This window comes from Centroberyx gerrardi, chromosome 11, assembly GCF_048128805.1.
Source record: "Centroberyx gerrardi isolate f3 chromosome 11, fCenGer3.hap1.cur.20231027, whole genome shotgun sequence".
NCBI classification, from domain to species: Eukaryota; Metazoa; Chordata; class Actinopteri; order Beryciformes; family Berycidae; genus Centroberyx; species Centroberyx gerrardi.
The window spans coordinates 3187421-3211547 of NC_136007.1; the positions used below are offsets into that span (position 1 = coordinate 3187421).

General features: G+C 41.2%; 1 long non-coding RNA gene across 1 annotated transcript; it reads right to left on the reverse strand.

The window, feature by feature from the left end:
* Positions 1-18176: 18176 nt before the first annotated feature.
* On the reverse strand, positions 18177-18759 carry LOC144541803 (uncharacterized). The gene is made up of 2 exons (XR_013506862.1): positions 18513-18759; positions 18177-18418 (listed from the first exon to the last, which is right to left on the reverse strand). It is a non-coding gene; the product is annotated as an uncharacterized LOC144541803 (long non-coding RNA).
* Between the last annotated feature and the right edge of the window lie 5368 nt (positions 18760-24127).

Consider the following 24127-nt stretch of genomic DNA (forward strand, 5'->3'; position numbering starts at 1 on the left):
AGCAAGAAAATTAGCTGCTGTCTGACAAGTTGTTGACGCAGTAAAACTTAAAACAGTGCCCATTAATCATCGCAAAGGGCTTTAATCTCAGCAAATTCCCTACAAGTGAGGAATGATGGCGCTGATTCAGGCTGTGTACGGGCTGTGCTGAGTTATTACATTAGCCACGCATAAGCAAACTGTGTAAACAGCCAGTCTGCTCAGCGGCGCGGGCTTCGAATGTCAATTTGTTATCTAGATGCGGCACTTAAGCGAGCAGGGGAGCTGAACCATCGCCTGCACCGTAATGACATTTCCAATGAGCCCTCCTTCCTCTCGCTCCCTGCTCCCTTCATTGTCTCCTTCGCGGTTATCTTGCTTGTCATATGTTTACTTCTGCATATGATTTACATTTGCTTGTTATTGTTCTGGGTGATTGCAGGCTGTAGAGGCTCCGGTCCTGCTCTCCGAGGGTCTGACTCAACGTCTCGTCTTATCTTTTCCGCAGAGACTCTAAAAGGCCGTGATCCGTAAACGCCGCCGTCAGATGAAAACCATGTGAAAGAGCTTATTTTCTCATTAACACCCATGCATTTTTTTTTTTTAGGACCGAATGTGTTTTTAACAGGTTTTCAAGCGCCCAACAGTCATCAGTGTCACTCAACACATAAATGACATTAATGCAAATTTAGAATTAAAGTAGGGAAAAACTGCAGTAAATTGCAGTGATGTGTTTTGCTCAGCGGTGTTAAGAGACATTGTTGATGATTTTGCCCGCGGCGGTTATTATCTGGATGGGTAACTGGGAGAGAAGAAAATGTGGAAATAACAGGGGGAAACATGTAATGACTGTTGTTAGTCATCTGTGGAAGTGGTTGTTGAATTCCTGCTTCATGCATTTATCCTGCATCTATCCTGTGTAAGTACTGCAAAAAATATTTCATTTTAATTGGTATACTGTGAAACAATATAATAATCCAATCTAATGTCTCTCAACCAGCTAATTCAAATTCAAATTTTAATTCCTTTCCAGCCTCCAGAAGGTGCAAAAAAAATGACCTGGCAAGAGTCAGTATGAAAGACTCTAGTTGTGTGTTACAAAATGCTTGTTCTGCTTTATCTGTGATGCTTGAGAGAGACACAGAGCGGTTGCAGTACTTGTGGAGATTAGTCACAGGATAGACGCAGGGGAAATCTGGGCGGGAATGAGACTGACAACAACTACAACCTCTACCAGGCTTTCATACGCAAGAAACCCTGTTCAATCTCCCTACCTGTTTCACACAGAAGGGGCGGAGAATTAGCAAAGGAAACGGATGACCAATCAGCAGAGATGGGGACTCGAGTCACATGACTTGGACTTGAGTCACAGTTTTAATTGCTTGAGAATTGACTTTTGATGCATTAAGAGAGTACTTGAGACTTGACTTGGGTTCTGGTGACTTGGGACTTGACTCTGACTTGTACTTTGATGACTTGAAAAGGTTTCTAAAGTCTTGACTTGAGATCTTGTGTTTGTGTAAATGACTTAGATTGAAGGTGATGAGATTTGTTCGAATTTAAATTCTGTTTTCTGAATTTGTATGGAACGATTGAATTTATTGAAGTTGAAACTGATTATAGAAATCAAACTCATGATGCTCTTACCAAGTTTTTATCCTATTAAAACCATATTGCATTGAAAAGTCCTAGATATTTAGTTTTCTTTAAGATATTAAATTGATACTGGACTCTTGATCTGTTCTGACTTGACTCGGTGTTCATGGTGTGCATTTAGACTTGAGACTTGACATTAATGACATGGACTTGACTTGGACCTGACTTGGTCACACCTCTGCCAATCAGAATCGAGCAAAGAAGCCTTTTCCGTAGCCTGTTAGCAGACATGCTAACACATCTAACTCCTGTAAACAGCTTCTGTAAAGGCTTCATCTGTATTATGATGTTAGCACAAACCTGAGGCAGGACAGAGTCTCAAACTGACATCTGCATTTTAATAACAAACTCAACTGGATTGCTTAATACAGTGGCACAAAACAAAAATGACGAAAAACCAAAAAAAAACTGGTGATTGACATTCTGTGTAGCCAATGAAAATACGACTCCCGCTTTAAGAATTAGAGTCAGATTCTAATTTGCATGCACCTCTAGTGGATGGGACTTGATGTACATTTCTGAACTGGGTCACAATGAACTGTCAGAGTCACTTTGCTGTGAGTCCCACCTGACCCTAAGTGACTGTTAATGTCACATCCTTTCTGGTACTTTTTTTTTCTTGCTTCTTTATCAACTTATTCAAATTAGTCCGCGTTAGTGACATCTTTGGTGACTTCCAGATGTAATGTCAGATGCAGCTAGCTCTAATGTATCTTGATAATAAATGGCTATGCTGATATATTCCCAACAGGCCCTGAGATAATAGATTAAGCCCTTGTCTGATCTTGACAAAGATTGTTCGAAAAGTCACATTAATTGCCAGCAATAAATCCGGCTCATAACGTTAATACTGTCCCCGCTCCCTGTCTTTGTCATTTAAGGATCAGCGAACTCCATCTCTCTGTGTTTTCTGGTCATATTTTACAAGCCCAGGTATTACAGCATCAGCATAATGCTAATCATTTCATCACAGCCGGAGCAGAGCGGTGCGGTCGGCTACAATCCCTGATTCATTATGTGGAGAGAGACGACAGCTTGTGGTGTTAAAGTGCAACGTGGATCTCATGTTTATGTTCAGACAGCCAAGTACAGTTTTGGACAACAGAATTTATATATTTGCTGAATGAATTTAACAAAATAATTTGCAGATGCAGAAAAGTCACAGATCTGGACCCTGATTGGTAGACAGCACCAACTTCTAATGCAAAAACCTACTGAATGGAGGCTGGAGAATTTGAACTGACTGGAATTGACTCGAAACAGTTAAAATGAACTGCTCTGAAATGCTCTTTTGTTCTAATTTAAAGGGATATTAAGTAATCTATGACTTCTGTTGGCAACCAGTAGAAATTGTCTCCTCCTACACCAAGTCTCTGCTGCAGCTCCCAAACTATACAGCAGTTTATAGGCTTTATTATAGTTTATTGTCTTTTTAGAAAGGCATATCAAACATCATATTTCTTAACACATGCTCTTAAAGTGGGATATAAGGATCCAAGGAAAACATCCTTGATGAAATGAAGAATAGCCCTTTGTTCAGCTGGCCTTTGCAATCTTACCAAGGCTCATTTGCTATTTTCTTCTCTTTGTATGAAAAGTATAAGAAATATTCAGAGCTGACAAAAATGTGTTTACCTTTTAAAGCGCTGTCGGCTACTGTTGAGTGTCCAATGCAGGACGCTTCTTTCACCGCTCCTGGAGGATCCGCATTCCTTCTCTTATGTATTTATTTATTTATTTATTTACTTATTTTAAGATTTATTTGGCAGGGACAGTACACATCAATCAACATTTTAGTTCACACTTCAATGTAAATGTGTCAGAGTTAGCCAAGAGGCTAATTTACATCTGTAGTCCCCAGGCAGGTCAACAACATAACAATTACAATAAAGTTAAAAAAGAAAAACAACAGTACATTATGTTAGGAAACATTAACAGTACAGCAGCATGTGAATTTTGACTCTGGACGGTACCATGGTGCATTTGCGGTGATGATATGTAAACCTAAATCTCCTGCACTATTCTCATGTGAATCAAATTATCGGTAATTTCAGACAAAATTGCTCCTGTTCCTCCTGTCATGAAAAATGGAGGCAGTGGTATAGAGGAAGGATTTTTGTTTGTGCCACATCAAGAAGTGACAGATTGTAAAATCTTGTCCTTATACAACTGTATCCAGGCCTGTGGTGAGTTCAGGGGATTTCATTATCCCGTGCGAATGCGTCTCCTGAAACGCAGCGGTTCATTAATTACATGAGGTCCCCACATAATGCTATCCCCGTGTGAATAGGGCTTTAGAGGGGTTATTACTTTTTATCCTCTTCATTGTCTTTCAATATTGTTGTCAACATCTGTGTGAATGCACTTCATGCAGAAGATTAATTAATTTGCAGAGAGACATGCAGAGAGAGGGAGAGAGACGGCTCAGCAGGCTGTCTGTTGTTCCAACACTGGGAATGAAAATGAACCTAAATGTGCAACATTGGTTTCATTATGTTATAATGGATGGCAGAGGCAGAGGGAGGTGGCTCTTCCAACAGTATTGTTGGCTGAGTTAATGACCAATTGTCCCTCTGAAGCTGTGCAGCCAGAGTCCAAAATCACCACCCGCCAAGCGCCAAATGCCGGTAAAATTTGTCTTTTGTTGGTGGATAAAACAATAAGGGCTGGTAACTTTTTGAGACTAACATTTGCTTGTTTATATAAAGGCTTTGGTCTTTCCCCCCTGTTAACAAACCACCATACTCTCTCTTTGACCGTGAGCCAATCAAATCAAAGCAAACCGATGTATCAAAGTGGCTGGTTGGCTGCCTGTTACGCTGCTCTGCACAAGGTAGTAACAAGTTCTGTTCCTCCACTGTCTGGATGGTTAAATATGATGCGTTCAGGTGCTATCGGATATATCGGAAGAACGAATTTCCTGCTTGGAAATCGGAAATCGGAAACTGAGTTATGACGGAACGGTGACCTTTAACCTTCTCAACAAGGCGAAAAATAAAGTTTTGTGTCAGTCAACAGTAAGAAAGCACAGATGCTGCTTTATTGCAAGTTTGTCGTCAGCCAGACTAACCTAACATTTGTTTGAATGAAGTTTGTCAAATTAGCTTGTTAAGCTGCATGACATCTGTGTTTGTTTGTTTATTGTTTGTCTTCCGGGTTTGATTTACAGACAAATCAGCACATGAATGCACCGCTGTTTAGCAGCCGACTTGGAAGTCCCGGTTTTCTGATTTTCCCACCAGAACACGAACGCACGTCAGCTGAAACTTAATGTTATCCCCATGTGGCGACACATGAGAGGTGTGAGGGCGGCAAAACCAAAAAATGGAGACGAAGACAAAACAAAGGACACCCACTAGGGGCAGATAGGCTAACTGTGAGTGAGTGAATGAATGAACGAGTGAGTGTGTTGCTTTCTGGATCCATGAGGTGCTGCACATCTCAAAAAAAATATATATATTGTATGAGTGAGTGAGATAGTTTTGAATTGAAACTCTAAATCTGCTCATCTCTGATTCTGATTCAACACACTAAACAGAATGGAATATCACGGGCGAGGCAGGAAGTCCGTTTCCACGCTGGACTGGAAAGAGAATACCAGTGCCATCTTTAAAAAGAGCCCAGTAGTCCAGGCTGGTTTTCCTCAGGAAGCTCCGGTCTTTTGATGTCAGCAGGTCACGTGTTTTATCAAAGCATTTTAGCAAGTGTTCTGTTTTATGCTGTTGTTTGCTGGGGGGTGCGGCTCAAGCTCAGGGGACAGAAGCAAGATCAATAAACTGATCAGGAAGGCAGGATCCATTATTGGCTTGACCCCTGACTCGCTAGAAGTGGTCACGGAGCAAAGAATGGGCAGGAAACTCAAGAGTGTTGTGCAAAATGAGGATCATCCAATGTACAATGTTTTTAGCAAACTGAAGAGCTCTTTTAGCGACAGGTTTGTTATGTACAAAGGACTTCCTGAATCTCTCTGAAGAGCACCCGCAGGTGCTCTTCAGAGAGATTCAGGAGATTCAGGAAGATTCAGGAAGTCAGGAAGTTCAGGAAGTTGCGTCAGGAAGTTAAGAGTTTTTTTGTGATTATTGCGGCCAAAAATGCTCGATTTTGCTGCGGCTTTTCTCAAAAATTGCGATACAATTTGCGAGGTTTTATGTGCTCTTTTTGCGGTAAAATTGCGGGAATTGGGGAAAAATTGCAAGCAAAGAAAAAAAAAAGTTTTGTCTCTCTCTCTCTCACTCACTCACACACACACACGCACACACACACACACACACACACACACACACAGCCTCCCCCTATTCTCTCCCACTCTCCGTTTAAGCTATTAACTCTTCCAAGAGCTTGAATTTTGCGCTCACCTCGATTCTTGCTGCTTTTGTTTTGTTTTGCATGGTCTGTGGCAGTAATTTTTGTTGGCAGGTGAGTTTTGTTCATCTTCCACCTGAATGCGCGCTGCGATGACGTAAGTTACCACGACACCGAATGCGACAATTGCTCCAAATCATAAGCGGTCTGTTGATTTGGCCGTTTCATGCGGAAAAGTTGCGGCAATTTTTGCAAAACTGCAAAGCTCTTGAATCTTGAATTCTTGAATTTGCGTTAATTATTGCGATCGCAAAATCGCAAGTTCCTGGAGGGACTGACTGTTGTTGATGACGATCTGATGTTGATGTTGATGACTAGGATGGTGTGGTAATGTTGGTGTCCATGAATATGTTGATGTTGATGTCTTATATAACCACTAACATATACTAGTACAGTCACACTGATGTTTACACTATGTATTATGGTGTTGTGCTCTCCCCTTATTTTGTACTGTCTTGAGATACATGCCTTTTCCTACTGTCCTACCTGTTGTCTGTCCTGTATGTATGGTGGCACTCAGTTTCCCCCCCTGGGCGATTAATAAAGTATTTCGTATCGTATCGTATCGTACTCCCAGACACTCAACCTTTGGCAGACTTGCCGCTCCTCGACTCGGCCCCCTCCGCCTGTGCGGGGGCGGACACGGACGGGTGGCAATCGGGAAAAACACAGGACACACTCTTTTGTCATTTGCACTTGAAGCGATGGCTTGTTTTGATAGAAATAATAATGTTGACACTCCATGTAACAAGATGTCTTCCACTGCGGTTTAACTACAAATCAGAAAACTGTGCACTGTGACCGAGGATTTATGTCAGTCTCCCCTCGGGGGTTGTGGCTCATCCTGCCCGACATTTCTATGACAACAAAATCTCTTCAAAGCATATAGCCACTTTCCCCATCGACACCTCGCGCGAATAGACGCTTTATTAGAGATATTTCATGTGACGCGCTGTATTGACACGACACGGTAAGTATGACATTTCACATCAAATTGTTTCATTTTGCATAATATACTGTATACGGCATTATAATAAGCTTCAGACAATATTTTCAGTATTGCACTACGACTTTCTGTGTGAAATCATGTTCACATTGCATTCATAATCTTAAGTGACATTTCCTAGTACGTGTCCTTCGGTAATTGTGTTTTGAGAGTCATTGTTATTTAGTCCTCAGCTTTCTTTCCCCTGATGGAAAAACAACTAGAATGCAGGTGTTGTTGTGTTGTGTACAGATTTAGCTGATTGCCAAGTGCTTCCACAAGAGAAATCACATTAAAATCACACCGCCATTCATCACTAATGCATAGCTGAGCTGGATGAGATGCCCAGAATCAATCATCCAAATGGGAGCGTGAAAGCATACAGTATGCTATTAGATGAGTCGTGTCGGCGGCTAGGCTAACCGCTCACCTCGGTGTGTAATCAACGGCGCTGCTGGAGGGGAGAAAAACAATTTCACATTCAACACCTGTTTACCTCGGCGTGCTGTTCACAGAGCCTTGAACAGATGCTTTAAATCACGACTTTTCGATGAATACAACTCAAACTATGAGGTGTAGTGACCGGAGCGGGAAAGTAAACTTTTTTGTCCGCTGACTTTAATGTCTGGTAAATCCAAAAGTTCAGCGTCAGTGGTGGTTTATATGCACATCAAAAATGTGATTATAAAGCAATTAAGACAGCAATGTAGGGCCCATATAAACACCATACTCTGGTTATATAAATATGATTATGTTCTTGGTTGAAGTAAGCATATTTGCAGTAACATAGTGGATTTTTTTTTGCGTTGATAGACACCAGTTAGGTCGTATACACACCTGTATTGTCTGTCTGTACTGGGCTGGACCAAGATGGCGGGCGGCAGAAGTCAACACTTTTGTAGTTTGGAAGAGACTACAGTAAGTATAAGTTACAAGTGTTATGAGACACGGATATCAAGCAGTTTTTAGATGGCAGAAAGCATCATAATGGTGACATTTTTAGATGGATGTTAGAAAAATCCACCCTAAAACACTTTAACACTGTTAAAAACAACAGCTATTGGCGATGTTCCTTGCATTGCTGGGTCCATTTTGTTGCTCGGTGGAGTATTTTTCTTATTCCTGAGGATACCTGACCAAACATGACGTCATGTCGAGATATTTCCAGCAGCTACAATGGAGTTTGATAGCAGGAAATGTTTCAGTTCGGTCTTCAGTCCCTCAGAATCAAAGAGCGAGGGTTTCTTTCCAAAGCCGCCATTTTGCACCAAGAGACGTTCAACAATCATACTCTTATGTTTTCTCGACTGGAAAAACTCCGGCTCTGCTGTCGCTCTCTCCACAGCTCAATGCTACAAGGTCACACCCGTTCTCTGGGGGGTTGTCGAAAGGCATTCTGGGAACTATAGGAAATCACTAGCTGAAATAGAAGTAGACAAAGCAGGTTGAGGGAAAGTGGGTTCATCAAAGAAGTAAATTACAACACTTCATCACAAAATAACAGCTGGAATGCATTGAACATCTTCAAATTGATTAAAACCGCGTAAAAGAGTTTCCAAGAGTGGGCCGAGGACGGCGCATTTGTCAGAACGAGGTTTGTGTTTGTTGGAAAGCACTGAAGGCTGCAACAGTTGTGGAGAATCATGGCTGTAATTATTTTGGTAGAACAAAAAAAACAACTCCCAATTCCTACAATTCTCTCCAGTTAATTGAAATAAGTACTTCACTTGATGGCTGGTTAACTGCTAAAATGGTTTAGTAGAATAGACAAACTTTCCATCCACTAGACAACATTTTCTGTTATTTGTCTGGTGGCTGCTGTTGATTTCTCACCCTGTTCGTGACTCAGAGGAGGTTTTTTTTTTTTTCTCATCACAAAAATACATTCATCACAAAATCATTTCAAAGGACTTGAGCGAGACTCTTGTGAGAGCGCTGTAGGTGCAGAAGCTGTTTTCCAGGGATTTGTTTACCTCCGGTTGCTGGTAAACTACAAAGCAGCAGGCAGGTCAGATCAGGCAGGTAATAATTTGATCAGCCGGAGCCTGAAGCTGCTGTTCTACATGATGGCTTTCCCCACGGCAAAGCAGCTCCTTCCTATATCTCACAAGGAGGATTACACACAGAGCACATCAAATGCAGCAGTGGATGTGTGTGTGTGTGTGTGTGTGTGTGTTTAAGATCTGAATCCCTACTTTTTGATGTTTTTCTCTGTGTCCGCAGGCTGTAATTTTGTATATGTCAGAGTCAGTTTTTGGAGTTGAGCGCGTCTGTTCGGAGATGTGCGGCGGTGAACAGCAGTGTGGACAGGTGAAGGGCATCAGGAGGCTTTTGAAGGTCAGGAGAAACGTCTCATTTGGAAACCTGCAGGGTTGCATTCAGACTCTGCAGGCTGAATGCAACGTCTCACACAGCAACAGCCCATAGCTCACACTGATGTATTACTGTGCACTCAAATCAACTGTGGATTCAAATGATGGTATTTTCTCATGCCACGTTTGGGTTTACTCTTTTCATGTACAGCCTGATCTCCTGAAATTTCGTGAAATAAGAACAAAGTCTTAAAATGCAAATACGTGCTCCAGAATTATGTTTGGAGGACTATAAACATCAAAAATAGCATGGTGGAAAGTAAGGGTGTTGCAGTCGGGGTGGTGGATGGGCGTATGCAACGACCCGGGTTCAATCCCCAGCTTGTACAAACGAGATTTCTACTGTGAGTTTTCATTTTTAGTAAAGTTTTTCTTATTTAACCATGACCAAAGCCTTTCTCTAACCTTAACCAAGTTGTTTTAGTTGCCTAAACTTAACCGTTAACCAACCTTTAGATGAAAATGTCATGTCCAATTCATGTTATTATCACAGAATTAAATTCATGGTGGTGCTCATTTCACAAAATGTTATGAGATCATGTTGCTCGGCTCCATCACACGCCTCACTCCAACCTGCTGCATCTTTTTACACATCAAGTCTATTTTTTTTCAACCTTCGCGCATACACACACACCATTTAACACCCATTGCAGAATCCTTTAAACCATTTAAATACCAGTATTTTGGTGTATTTTCTTTATTAACCAGACAACAGCTGAGAATGATCCCATGTCTGCAAGGTCGCCCTCTGAAAAATGAAGTTTCTTTTCCATATTCCTTGTGGTTCATCATAGACTGATAGTGAACATTCCTATTTATATTTTTGTATATTTTAACTTTTTTATTACATTCCTGTTATATTGGTAGCATTCAAAACAATATACCAAAAAACGCGCTCAACCCTCAGTTATTTATGTGGGTGCTGAATCCTCAAAAAATATGTAACGAAATACTCCAGGAGAGCACTCCAATTAATTAATTTATATTTATTGCCGCACAGACGTTTTGGGCAAAACGCCCTTCTTCAGTGCGCTTTTTAGGCAAACAAACTGAATCGGTCACTCGCAGGTGATTCTTATTAGTAATCAGGCTGACACAGCAGCTTCCAAAAAAAACACAAATTAGTTATATCATTTTTAGATGTACTAACAACAACACTCAGAGGACATAAGGCGTAATCCTAACAGCACTCAGAGGACATGAAACAACCTCTAGGCTATTCCAACAATAAGCAAATATTTATGTAGTCCTATACATTGCAAAATAGCCTAATTAATTCGTTTTCTTCATCCATGCATAGCCTAAACATTATCTAGGTTAGGCATACCTCCATGTTTTAACATAATAGAAAAATATCACAAAAAACCTCACAAAAAACAAGATAAAGACAACTCTTCATTGAGTCCCCTTGGCTCCAGTGTATCAAGAAAATTTATCCAAAAACTTTCCTTTTGAAGAAGGATTCTTTCCCGATCCCCACCTCTAGGTGGAGTTTTAACAGTCTCAATGCCCATGTATCTGAGATCTCCTGTTGTGTGGTGGTGGCTGTTGAAATGCCTAGCAACCGATGATTTTACATCATGATTGCGGATTGAACACTTATGTTCACAAATCCTTGTTTTTAAATCATGCTTTGTTTTTCCAACATAATATAGGTTACATGGGCATTTTAATAGGTATACAACAAATTTAGTATTGCATGTTATTCTGCCTCTAACATTTACAACAGTTCCAGTCTTAGGATGGGGAAAGTGATTACCTCTAATCAGACCATGACATTGAACGCAATTAAAACAGGGAAAGTTCCCACTTGGGATACTAGACAAGAAGTGAGAAGACCTCTTTGGTAAATCAGATCTCACCAGGTAGTTACGCAGATTAGACTGCCTTTTATAGAAAAATCTTGGTGGCACTTGAAATGCCCTGCCGATTTCAGGGTCTGTTTCCAAAATGTGCCAATACTTGTTTTTAACTTCTTTGACTGACTTTGATATTGGTAGCATTTGAAATCTAATTTTCCTATACAGAGCTAAGTGTAAAAGATCACTGAAATAGCAATTCCCTAAATAAAAGAAATAATCACTTTTATGAATGGTAGACTTCGCACCGTTGTTGTTGTTGCACGCTGGAGAAAAATGTGTGTGTATTTCTAAGCTATGTGCTTGATTTCATGTTTTGAATGTGGCGGTTAAAACGCAACTAAAGCAGAACCAGCGTGGACACAAACGGAGGTCTGACTCTGTCGCTGACATGCTGCTGGTGCGACAAGACCGGTGCAGATCAGTCCCACTGCAAGGAGGACAGTTTGATGTTCTCTCCATGAATCAAAGTTTCAAACAGTACGCTTCACTGCAGCCGGTGGCCTCCCCCTCCTCTGCTCCTTTCCCTGCCTTCAGTGACACATACAGAGAGGTTAGTGATGTGGTTTTCCCCATTTCAGCATTGGTGAATTCATGGGATGAGCAAGCATTCGGGGGTGGAGGGTAGTGGGATTATGTGTGTGTGTGCGTGTGTGTGTGTGTGGTGGGGAATCAATCAAAGGCAGCCAAGTAAAACAAAGTGTCCTCCAGTTGTGGTGCAGCTGAGGTGATTGAATCTGACATGTTTTATTACAAGTCCTGGCATTCTGCTCTGTAGCTCACCGCCAATTAGGACCACCAGCCCTCTTACCCCAACCCCCGTGAGACAAAAGCTTTCTATCATGCGCACGTTGATAGGCTGGGTCTGACCTGCATCCCAAATCAGGAGCCGGTCTCCCCGGCCCTCGGGTCTCAGACATCAGCCTCCTATTATCAGGTTCTTAGTCTGTCTTGACCTTGTCCCTCCTTGCTGGCTTTCACTCTCCAGACCTCCAGTTGTGCAAAATTGAGAAAGAAGAGCAGCTCGCAGCGCTTATTGCGTGTGCACTTATTTGTGCTGAAAAAGGAAAAAAAAAGAAAAGGACTAGACACCGAAGTTGGAGGAGAGAATGGTTGGGAAGCGTTGTTTGTCTGTTCTTCAGAGAGAGTTGGAGGTAAATTATAAAGCCCAAATGATGAAGTCCAGTCAAAACAGCTATGCTCATACTGCTGCTTGCAGATTTTGTGAAGACATCAAACATGTATGGAAGTCTCTGGGTGTCTGAGACGGGTCAAAGACCGGTTCAGACCGGCTCCAACTTAATGAGCTTTGGCAACGCTTGTCCGCTCTGACATGGGCATTTTGTTTAAGATCTCAAAACCTTGTCTGGGACAGCTAAATGGGGCCAAACGTAATGTCATTTATGCCTAGCTTTAAATTCAACACTTTCGGTCTTCAGCTGGGAGCTGGAGCTGATAGTTTCCTAATTCAGATTCAGATCTGAAGTTTTCTAATCAGCGTGAAAAGCAAAAAGCATGGAGTTGAATTTTTTCCATGGATATGTGGTGCAGAATTCCCAGGCATGTAACCTACATTCGATTAGCATTTGAATGCTCAAAATCAGAAGTTGTCATTAAGTATATTCAAAAGGAACATACCATAACCAAAATGTGTTCAAAACAACTTGGAGAAGTGTAGGTACAAAGACAGATGTGACTTCTTTTGTCACTGTTACTCTGCACACGTATGTCTTTTCCACATCGCTGTCAGTTCCTATTGGTGTCAGATTTGGGTTTCATCCAAGAATACATATGAACAGTCATCAGAAAAAATCAGATACAAGCAGCAATTTTGAACTGAGCATGAAGGCCTGCAGTGTGAACACAGCCTAAATCTTCAGTCTCAGAGTGTTTCCACTAGCGATCTCCCTTGCAGCCCTTTACCCTCAGCACCCGGCCCACCGGCCGTGAAATAAAACCTGTGGTTCCACACACTTCCAACCATCAAGGTCCTGCCCACAGGCTCTGGTCCCATAAATCCAATCCCAAGCTCCCCGGTTTCCCAGCCAGCCCTCAGGCCCGGAGAGAGGTGAGGCAGGGGTTGGTTAGACTGACATTTACTGTGGAGGAGGAGAAAAGGAGATAAGAAATGAAAGGAACAAGAGAGAGAGAGAAGTCAAGGTTTCTTAAAGTTATTGCTTGGAGAAATTTAAGAGCCTTTGTATAGGTTTACCTGGGAACAACTAATGATGACAAATAGCGAGGTAGTCTGCCTTCTACCACAGCATTCAAATGATGTCACTGTTGTTAGTGAGAGTGATTTAAAACACAAATGTTTATAGTCAGGAAGTGGAACAGCTGACCAAATTAAATTGGTCACGTCTGAGATTTTATATAAGATGTGGGTAAAGAATATCAATAACCAGATACAGAGAAACAACTCCATGTTGTAGATAAAATATGAAAGAAAAAAAAACTATTTCCACCTGGCTTTTATTACGTAGCACATCTCATCATATGAATTTTAGGGAAACTGAAGTGGAAGCTATCCAACTAGCATCCCACCTAAACACAAATCATTTCCCACTTCACCCAATGCAATTTAGCTTCAGAGCACAGCATTCAAGTGAAAAGGCAAACCGCCCTTTTATTGTGGAAATAAGATCAAACCTGGATGAGGGGCGAGTCATAGGAGTCGTTATCTTAGACTTGAAGAAAGCATGTGATACAGTGAATCATCAGTATTGCTGTCGAAATTTTCGGTGCACAAATTCAATTGATGCAGTCAAATGGATATAATACTTAACTCAAAGGAAGCACTGTACCAAAATCAATAACACATTGTCAACATTCTCTAGCTGTTCACCTGGAATCCCCCAAGGATTTATTTTGGGCCCTCTTTTGTTCAGTATCTACATGAATGATTTGCCTTCCCTGTGCCCAGAAATTAATATGCAAATGTATGCAGATGATACAGTCATCTACATCCATGCTAAGACAAACTGGCAAGCTGCATGCAAACTCACTGCTGCAATGGATAAAATTGCCCCGACACTGAATACATTAAAAGCTGTATGCTCTTTTCCATCAGAGGCAATGATAATTATTAACCAGCGGTAACTGTCAGTGGACAGAGGCTTGAGGCTGTGTCACATTTTAAGTAGTTGGGAGTCATTATTGACTCCGATTTGATGCAGCAAAAATGTATATGCATTTGATGATCCTATCTGACCTTTTTTATTGTGTCACATCCTGGTCACAAACTAGCTATACGATAATGAAACCACTTCAGCAGCTTTATAAGCAAACATTAAAAGTTTGGGGTAAAAAAAAACTTACCATCAATGCAATATTGTTAGAAAAACAACTTGTTTAAAGCTTTTGATGCCTTGCTGATGCCTGTCTTTAGGCACAATACAAGGGCAACAAGTATTCATTAGAGGAGACTATTTCATTCAATACAAGGGGGACAAAATTGGTCAGATGGCCTTTTCAGTTAAAGCGTTTTCACATATGGAAAACCCTTCCGATCAATATAAACAATAAACAGTGCAGCACTTTGGCAAGCTTCACAGCAAGTGCAGAAGAAGTGAACTGTGACAGTTTTACAATCCAGCACTTCTTTTTAATGGCGCCTTTTATATTGTAGGAAAAAAAGGCAATGTATTGATACATTTGTAATGCTTTTTTTTCTTTTGTCTCTTTCTTTTTACTTTTTTGTTGGCCACAGATGGAAATAATCAATGCATTGTTGTGCATGCTCCCTGTCTATTAAATAAATAAATGAATAAATACACGGGGATATTTGTTCCATGTATTGTCTGGGTGCTGTTGTTTTGACCCTGGCACTCCATGCTATTGGTTGCTTGTAATGTTTGCAATTTTCTTTGTGCTTTTGTAAGTGATTCAACGCGTGCAGCAATCACACTTAAAAGGCTTCAAGCTCTAGCAAAGCGGGACGTTCCCATTCCAGCCCCGGTTCAACTCGGATACGGCTCGCTCGCTTCCTCATTCTGTTTGCTCCAGGTTTCCTAGAAATCCTCTATTTCAAAATTCCATATTTTTTTTAGGCTTTTATTGATTAGATATGAAGATTTTTTGATTACATACGCAATCAGCAGCATGGAGTGCCAAGACGAATAAGTGTTGACAATAGAAATGCAAAAAACATTTCTATTGTCAACACTTATTCCTGTAGTCTTTAAAGTTGTATAGAACTGGGAATCTTTGAATAGCTGTAATCAACTTCTCGTTCATTTTTCTTTCTTATTGTTTGTGTAAAGAAAATCACATCGTTAGGGAAACAAGGAAGCGCAGAAATCTGATTGGCTGCTGTTGGCCGATGACCACAAAAAGTTTTCTCTGCCGACAAGCTTGTTGACTGTTCACACATTAGTGTGTTGCCCGCAGTGTGGACACATGGTTCCTGTGCCCCGACATCCCAGAGTCCCCTGTTCACTGGGAAACATTTGAACCAACAGATTTCACAGAATTCAGATTTATCTTTGTTTTTACAGCTGCAGCTGGTTGACTTCCTCCCCTGAGTTGTGTCACGGCACTCCAGCACACCGCAAACACTGGCATCTGTTGGGTTTCAGGCAGCAAAACTCGCCCAGACTTCCCCGCTCACGTTTAGGGTGAGGTGCTTAATGTTTAATTAATGACGAAGGCAATCAAGGTGTTTTTGGGCCCCCTCTCTCTCTCTCTGCACAAGGCAGGGGTCTGCTGTCTTGCAGCATCTGGAGAAAAACAAACGCAGTGAGGGGAAAGCTGCAGCTTTGTCATCTTGATCTCTGGCGTCTCTCCGCCTCTAACTCAGTCTGCCTCTCCTGCCATCCATCACTGCTCATAGCACCATGTGGTCATCTGTCTTTGTTGTCATCTCCTGTTGATTTTAGCACGTTGATGAAAATATTGCTGCACCGCTTGCATTTGCAAATGCCATAGAAGTGTGTGTGTTCATGCATGTGGGTACTATGGGTACTATGGCCGTGTGTGCATGAGAATGTCTGCGCAAATACACATGCTGAGAGCTGCATGCAACTCTCAGCGCATATGGCACTGAAGTAAACAAAACCTGTCTTCCTGCAGGTGCTGCTGACTGCTGAAGTACCTGAAATCCTCCAGATGTCATCTCCATCCTTCTGATGTTTGTTTTCAGCTTTACAGGCTTGTCTTTGATTGGGTGTAATTTTAATTCTGGGAGATGAGGTGGTGAGCACTGCTGACAGTGCCTTTGGTGGGATAATTAAGGAAAAAAAGACTAAAACACTTCAACAACTATTGGTGATACAGTATGCCTTGCATTTCTGGGTCCATTTTGTCGTTCAGTGGTTTATTTTTCTTATTCCTGCGGATAACTGGCCAAACGTAGAGGACATGATGACATGTCGAGATATTTCCACAATGGATTTTGAAAGCAGAAAATGTTTCAGCGATCTAAAACATCAACGGTTCTTTCTAGAGCCGCCATTTTGCACCAATGTTCAACAATCACACAGGGAGAAATCCATCGTAGAAGAGGAGAGAGACCAATTTCTCCACCCACAGGAGCAGGAGAGAGACCAGAATGCGATGCAGCCACAAGACGTTTGACATCATGTTTTCAGTAAGTGTCTTGCTCCAGGATGCTTGGACAGGACACATGGCCGCTGCAGGGATCAATCCTGTGATTTTTCTGTTATGGGATGGGCTCTCGCCAAACACACGCACCTCTCCCTCTCTCTGCTGACCCAGGTTTGCCATCTAAACTGTAATTATGTTGTGATTGCTGTAAATAATGCCGCATCACTCACCAGCCTCTCCGTGCTGATCGATGGATGCACTGATGGATAAAGGCAGGTGTAGGAAGTGACAAAGAGACAGAGAGAGACAGCTGGCTGGTTCTGATTGCAGCGGACACCAAGTCAGATAAGGTTTTCCTGTCAACTCCGTCTTCCTCCCTGTTCATAACAAAATGCTGTTTCTATCTGCTCGCCTTGCTCCACACAGATTCCTGCTTCTTTGTTATTTTCCACCATTTTAGACTGAAAGGTGGCGTGAAGGTGAGGGAAGAGGGAGCTGAGCTGGGGCTGAATGAAAAAGCTGCAAGCTCTGCATAGCAACCAAATGCATTTAAATTCAAGAAGTGTTACTTGTTCTGACTGTTGTTTCAAACAAATATCTTTTGTTACAACTAACAAAACAGTTTAAGCTACCAGGTATGCTAGCATCAAAAACTCTGAAATTCTCCTTACATTTACTCTAAAACACTCTCCAGTTTCTCTAATGGAAGATAACTTTCATCTTGCAATTAAAAATAATTATCCTTTCCCTCTGTGGAAACTTCTAAGTTGCACAAATCCTCTACATTATAACTTGTACATGAATCAGTGATTCTCAATTTTTTCAGCTTGTGACACATAAAAACGAAGCAAAGCCCAGTGATGGAAGGAATTCTAGAATGTCCTATTCAAGTAGAAATACTGTTATTTTACTGATATTTGACTTAATTAGAAGTAAAAGTACTGATGTAAAAATGTACTGAAGTAAAAGTAAAAAGTCTCTCATTTAAAATGTCCTCAGAGTAAAAGTTCCTGAGTTCCTTTTTAGAAAAGAGAACATTGTTAGTTGTGATCTTTTCCATGTGATTCTAACAGGAGAGAGGACAGAGTTCAAACTAGATTATTTTCACTGGAAAATTTGGAAATTATAAAATAAAGTGCACAAACAAAATAAAGCCAGATTCCCCTTCTCCTCTTTGCTGACTGTTCACTGTGTTCAGAATCTGTACTCTGTGATGGATGTGATTTAAAATGTAGCAATACTTCAGTAAAAATATACTACTAATTACTGACTTTAAAAAAGATCAAAACTCAAAAAAGAACAAGTACTCAAAAAACCTCATCAATTACTGTAACGTGAGTAAATGTAATTAGTTACTTCCACCCTTGGTGTTAGGAGTGGTTTGTCTTCTTGGACCCAAATGCAGACACGGACAAGGTGTAAAAGGTAAAGGGGTTTATTGAAGGTAGGATTTAGAGGTGAAGAGATGAAGGCAGGCAGCCGGAGTTGGGAAGATGATCGGGGCTGGGCTGGCCGGCGAGCTGACGAGCTGGCGGGTTAGCCGGCGAGCGAAACGGCTGGCTGGAGCTCGGGTTGGTATATAGCGAGCTGGCAGACAGGCAGGAAAGCTGGGTGGCTGGCAGATGTGGCGCGGGCAGGTGGAGAGACTCATGGAGGAAATCCTGGGCACAGGAGAGACACGATCAACATGAGCAGAACTAGGTACACAAGGTTAGTCCAAACATGAAAGTGTAGAGCGACCGAGAGTGTGTCTACCACGGAGTTGGTGGAACAATCTGGCGACCACTGGTAGGAACGCCGGGGTTGATATACAGGAGGTGATGAGTGATGAGGTTCAGGTGTGTCGGCAACTCAGGAACCCAGAAGCTGGGAAGGAGAGGGAGCCACGCCCACGCCACACACGACATGCACAGACAACACAGAAAGACAGACCAGGGAGGCGGAGACACACAGGGGGCAGGGAACAACGAGAAACACAAGGAAAACTAGAGTCACGGCAAGAGCCGTGACACTTGGCAATGCCTACTCACAACATCCAGAGTGATGAACTCTGACACCAAATGAAGATTATTATTTTGCTGTTTTACTTTGCTTGAAAAGCCTGGAGGCTGAATATAATATAATAATATATAATATGAGAAAAATATGAGAAAAAGACATTTACAGTATTGCAAAGACCCAAACTCTTCCTCGCAGGTCCTGACATCAAGGTTGAAAACCAGAGGCATAAATACCATGATATACATATTTATACATATATATATATAAATATATATTTGATTGCAGCGCTCTTCATAAAAAAGAAAAGTGGGTGGGAGTAATGTCAGTAAAACAGTGGGAGGGCCCATAGAGGTGATAATCATAATAATAATCGTAGTCAAATGCTAAGTGGCAGCAATGGATTACACAGTGCTTCAGAAGTGGTAATGTACAGTATGATTGTTGTCGAGCAGATTTTATCACCACAATCTCCGTCATTTACTGGAACCATTATGTCTTTTTTGTAAAGATAAACCAACAGAATTACACCCAAGCAAAAAGAAAGAAGAAGAAGAAATGTGCCTCTGTGTTTCTTTAAAGATTGTTGGTATTAAGCGTCTTATAGCTTATTTTCCCATTAAATATTGGTCTCTGCCATATACTTTGTAGAACAGCCACCTTACTGCAAAAACTAAAGGTACAGCGCAATTACCAGAAGAGAAACAACTGAAGACACAAACATTTGTCTCTGTGATTCCACAGTTAGACAGAATTAGTATTGTGAGCCTATAGCGTTGCATTAAAACTCATTTTCTAATTAAGTATTCTTCCCTATAGGAGGATATAGTCTGAGATCTGTTGCCTTGCTGGTAAAAGGAGAGGCAGACTTGTCAGAGGGCCATCAAAGTGAATTTTGCATCAGCAAATGTTTACCATGTCCATGACTGGGAAAAAGCAATTTGTAACATCAAAAGATTTTGTCCCTCTACAAAGCATTATTCTGTTCATCACTCTCCCATTGCTATTTAAGCTAAACGTCTGGTGTGGATCTCAAAGGGAAAAGCCACACGCACAGATCAAAGGAGAATTCACACCCTTTGATTAAGTCAGAGCCAAACAATAAGACAGACCTACAGTCCTTTCATCATTGGGAATAGTGACATCCTTTTGAAAAGCAATCTTTGTTGGGGACTTTGTCCTTGATTTATGAAGAGCTTGAGCTTACACATTTGCAATTAAAGAAAAAAAACTGGGAGACCGAACCTCGCTGCAGCGGTTTTTAATGGAAAAAGAATTAAAGGCTCCTTGAGGAAGCTTTTGATTCTAACATTTTCAAACAGTCAATATTTTGAACACACAGATGACTATCCACAAAACAACATTATTTCATTAGCAAAGATCTTAAAGGTAAAAGTCCTGAAACACTTAAAGAATGTTAAAAATGTGATGTTCCTTACATTTAAGGGCCCATTTTGTTGTTTGATGATGTATTTTTCTTATTCCCGTGCATACTTGGCCAAACGCAGACGCATGACGTCACATTGAGATATTTCCAGCGAAGCTACAATGGAGTTTGACAGCAGAAAATGTTTCAGCGATCTAAAACATCAACGGTAAACGTCAGGTTTCCATCGTAGAAGAGGAGAGAGACCAATTTCTCCACCCACAGGAGCAGGAGATAGACCAGAATGCAATGCAGCCACGAGACAGGTTGAGTTTTGAGTACAAGTGGTGCAACACTCACCTTTTCTCAACTGGAAAAACTCACTCTCTTGCTCTTACTACTATCACTATCACTCTACCAGCTACACATAAAATCCACAGCTGAATGCAGCAAATTCAGGCCCGTTTTCTGGGGGTTGTTACAAAGGCATTCTGGGAAATGTATTCCCTCCATTACAAAATAACTCCTGGAATGCACTGAACATCACAGATTGATGATATATAACACAGTAAGAGTAAGGGAGGATTTTTCCTTTAAGATGACAGATGCTACTTTCCTGCCAGCTATCATTTCATAAGAGACGGTGGCAATCATTTTCAAATGGCGGCTATCTCATTTTGGAAAGAAGTTGCTGAAATGAAAGTGTGTTTGCACTACACACTCGAGCAATCAAATTCAACACATGATCTATGTTACATCCTCTCTCGCTCTCCAGTCTCTCCCGCCTCGCTCCGCCGTACACGACTTAATCAAGCAGAAAGTCAATATCAGTAATGTTTTTGTTGTCTGTATTTGTGTTGTCATGTCATTCTCGCCAGGAAAAAGCGGTGACATTCATAAAAGGCAAAGTTCAGCTTAAGCTGCTCTGGTTGGGTGATGGTGTGATATCAAATAAACCGTTGATTACACTATGGAAGCCCATTGAGGACACACATTCATACATTTTATTTATAGCATGTTCATGTGATAACGAGTTAATTTTCTTTGTTTTCTGGAGTTATTTATGTCATTATCTCAAGATAGCACATTATTTTCCTGAGAGGATCTCAGGATAACAATTGTTTTGGTAACACTTTACAATAAGGGTACACTAAGTTAAGGGTTAGTTAATGCTTAATAAGGGTTAGTTAATGCTTAATAAGCATTAACTAACCCTTAATTAACAGTTAACTAATGTGTAATTTACTAATGGTGTTCATGTTACCTAATTAATTTATACATTATTTAAGTTTATAAAAATGACTATTAAATGATGTATAAATGAATACCTTAGTTAACATGAACACCATTAGTAAATGATTACCAGACACATTAGTTAACTGTTAATTAAGAGTTAGTTAGCACTTATTAAGCATTAACTAACCCTTAATTAATGTACCCTTATTGTAAAGTGTTACCATTGTTTTCTTGAGATAATGACATCATTTTCTGCTTGGAACCAACATCCTAAAGGAAGGCATATTATTCAAATCCCAAATGTTGAACTACATCTACCTGTTAGTGTTCAGGGCGTCTTCAGTCAGCCAGCATGGCGTTATGGCAAGTGTGATGCACCGGATTTGGAAATCTCGAGGAACAATATAAATTAATTTATTTTCGAGACAAAATATCTCGAGAAATAATGAGAAAATTACGTTGTCATCTCGAGAAAACAAAATGTGTTATCTCGAGATAATGACATAAATAACTTGATATCTCGAGAAAACAAATGAACTCGTTATCGCGGGAAAACAGCATAAATAAAACGTATGAATATATGTCCTCAATGGGCTTCCATATTACACCTCATCTGCACCCCACTGAGATGTTGGATGACACGGTGTTTCCCATTTTTCAGCCGTGACACTCTCGCTGCTCCTGAGTCCTGATCTGGTCACACAGAGACATTTACATTCACTTTGCACGCATTCAGCCGACACTCCCACGCAGAGCGACTCACAGTGAGCGGGCAGGTAGGGGGTCCGTGTCGTGCGCAAAGGGACACGTAACACACCGGCTGTTTGCGGGGATCAAACCTGTGAGTTTCCCCCTTTCCTGGACGTTCTCTCTACGCGTACAGGCCACCCTGCCTGAGGATTGAACAGGAGCTGCTGAAGAAAGAGGAGGCAAAAGTGATAAAGATGTGACGTCTTGGAGAGATTCAACTCTCAGCAGCACATCAGCATTCTGAACGGGAGCCCGCCTCAGGCCACATTCATAAATATGTTATGGGCGAGGCCTGCTGCTACTATACTGTTGCCCCCCTGAGGCGGTGATGGATATTCAGGGTGAAGGGGATCTTGTGAGAGCAGCATGTAAAGGATGACTGGGCCGGAGTTAGTAACGCACCATTAACTGACTCCTCGGGATGCCCACAGACTAGGAAGGGAGGGATAGCTTGGCAGGCAGAGAATCAATATAAAGCACATTAGTATGTGTGTCAGAGAGAGACGCAGAGGGAGATAGTGTATGGAGGGATCACTTTAATAACCAACTGCGGTAAACGCACAGGAACTGTCTCGGAGACATTCGTACCAGTGGAGTTTCACGGTGCATATTGGCATGTGGTACAAAGACAACGCGACCTCCCATACTAAAGGAACAGACACGCTCTAGGAGACGATACATATTTCTCAAGATATATAGAGGCTTTGCATTTGCATCTCAAATCTCCTAGCAATCATGTCTGGTATTATGGAGGTCTACTGGAAGAATTGGCTGTGCACAGAAAATTTAAATATACCAACCAGGCTAGTAAAAGAGAAATACCTGAAAAAGATTGTTGTGGTGTGGATGAAGATTAATTCAGCAATGTTATAAATAAAAATTAATGATCCCATAAAGTAGATTTGTTTCCAAAATGAGGTTCTTGTGACACACCAAGGCTGTGGCCGGAATGGATCGCTATTCCCTCATTTGTATTTCCCTATATAGTGCTGCTCTATTAGTGCACTAATTAGCGGTAAATCACACATGATTAATTCGGAGTGAATTCGGACACTTAATTCATCATCATTCATCATCAACCTGCGTCTGCATTCACCAGTCGCATAAACAAATGTTTCAACTAACATTTGACAAGTTACCAATATTCCTTCAAAGCCAACCATATATGTGTCACTAGCTGACATTAAACAGAAAAAAAAATATTCACCGACGTTCCCATCTAGGCGTTTTCCGACCTTATGTCGGTGAATAAATATTCTATGCATCGGAGTTGTGTGCGGCTACTTTTTTCTGTTTATTTTCACACAGCCAGCACTTCGCCAATCCAGGTGTGCGGTTTCCTTCACGTTTTGGACTTCTCACTAGCTGACATTAACAAAAAACACGTTACAATAAGCTATGTACCCTATAACTTGCAGCTAGAGATAAATACCTTCCTGAACAACAGACCTTAATGTTAATGTTAGCGTTAACGAGCTCAAATTAGCTTAACAAAACGTGCACTTATAATTAGTTATGAATTGGCAGTTAAAGGAAAACATCTTTAGAATAGCTTGACATCTTTTGGGTACCAAAAAAAGCGTATTTACGTGCATTTGTAAACGAGGTTTGGTGAAGAAGAGGATGCCATCATTATAAAACCACGGAAGGGTTACAACTTCGTTGCTTGGTAACGGCCAGGTGACGACAGACTCGCAATGCATTTTGGTATACTTTCATGGTTTTAGTGACCAGGCCTGTTCACTAGATATTACAGTGCATTGTGGGAAATATGTAGTACCCTCAAAATCATTCCACAATATCATTTTACGATTCGGACACTAACAAAAAATGTCTGACGTACGTATTAGTGCCCTAAAACGCAGATAGTGATCCATTCCAGCCACAGCCCAAGTCTCAGTTCAGGCTCAGTTAACCTGAACACACAGCTGTTTTTTGGCTTTGTTGGCTAGCTAACTAGACAGCAGGCCAATTAGCAAATAACCAATTTTAATATTAACATGCAACTACTAGCTACTAG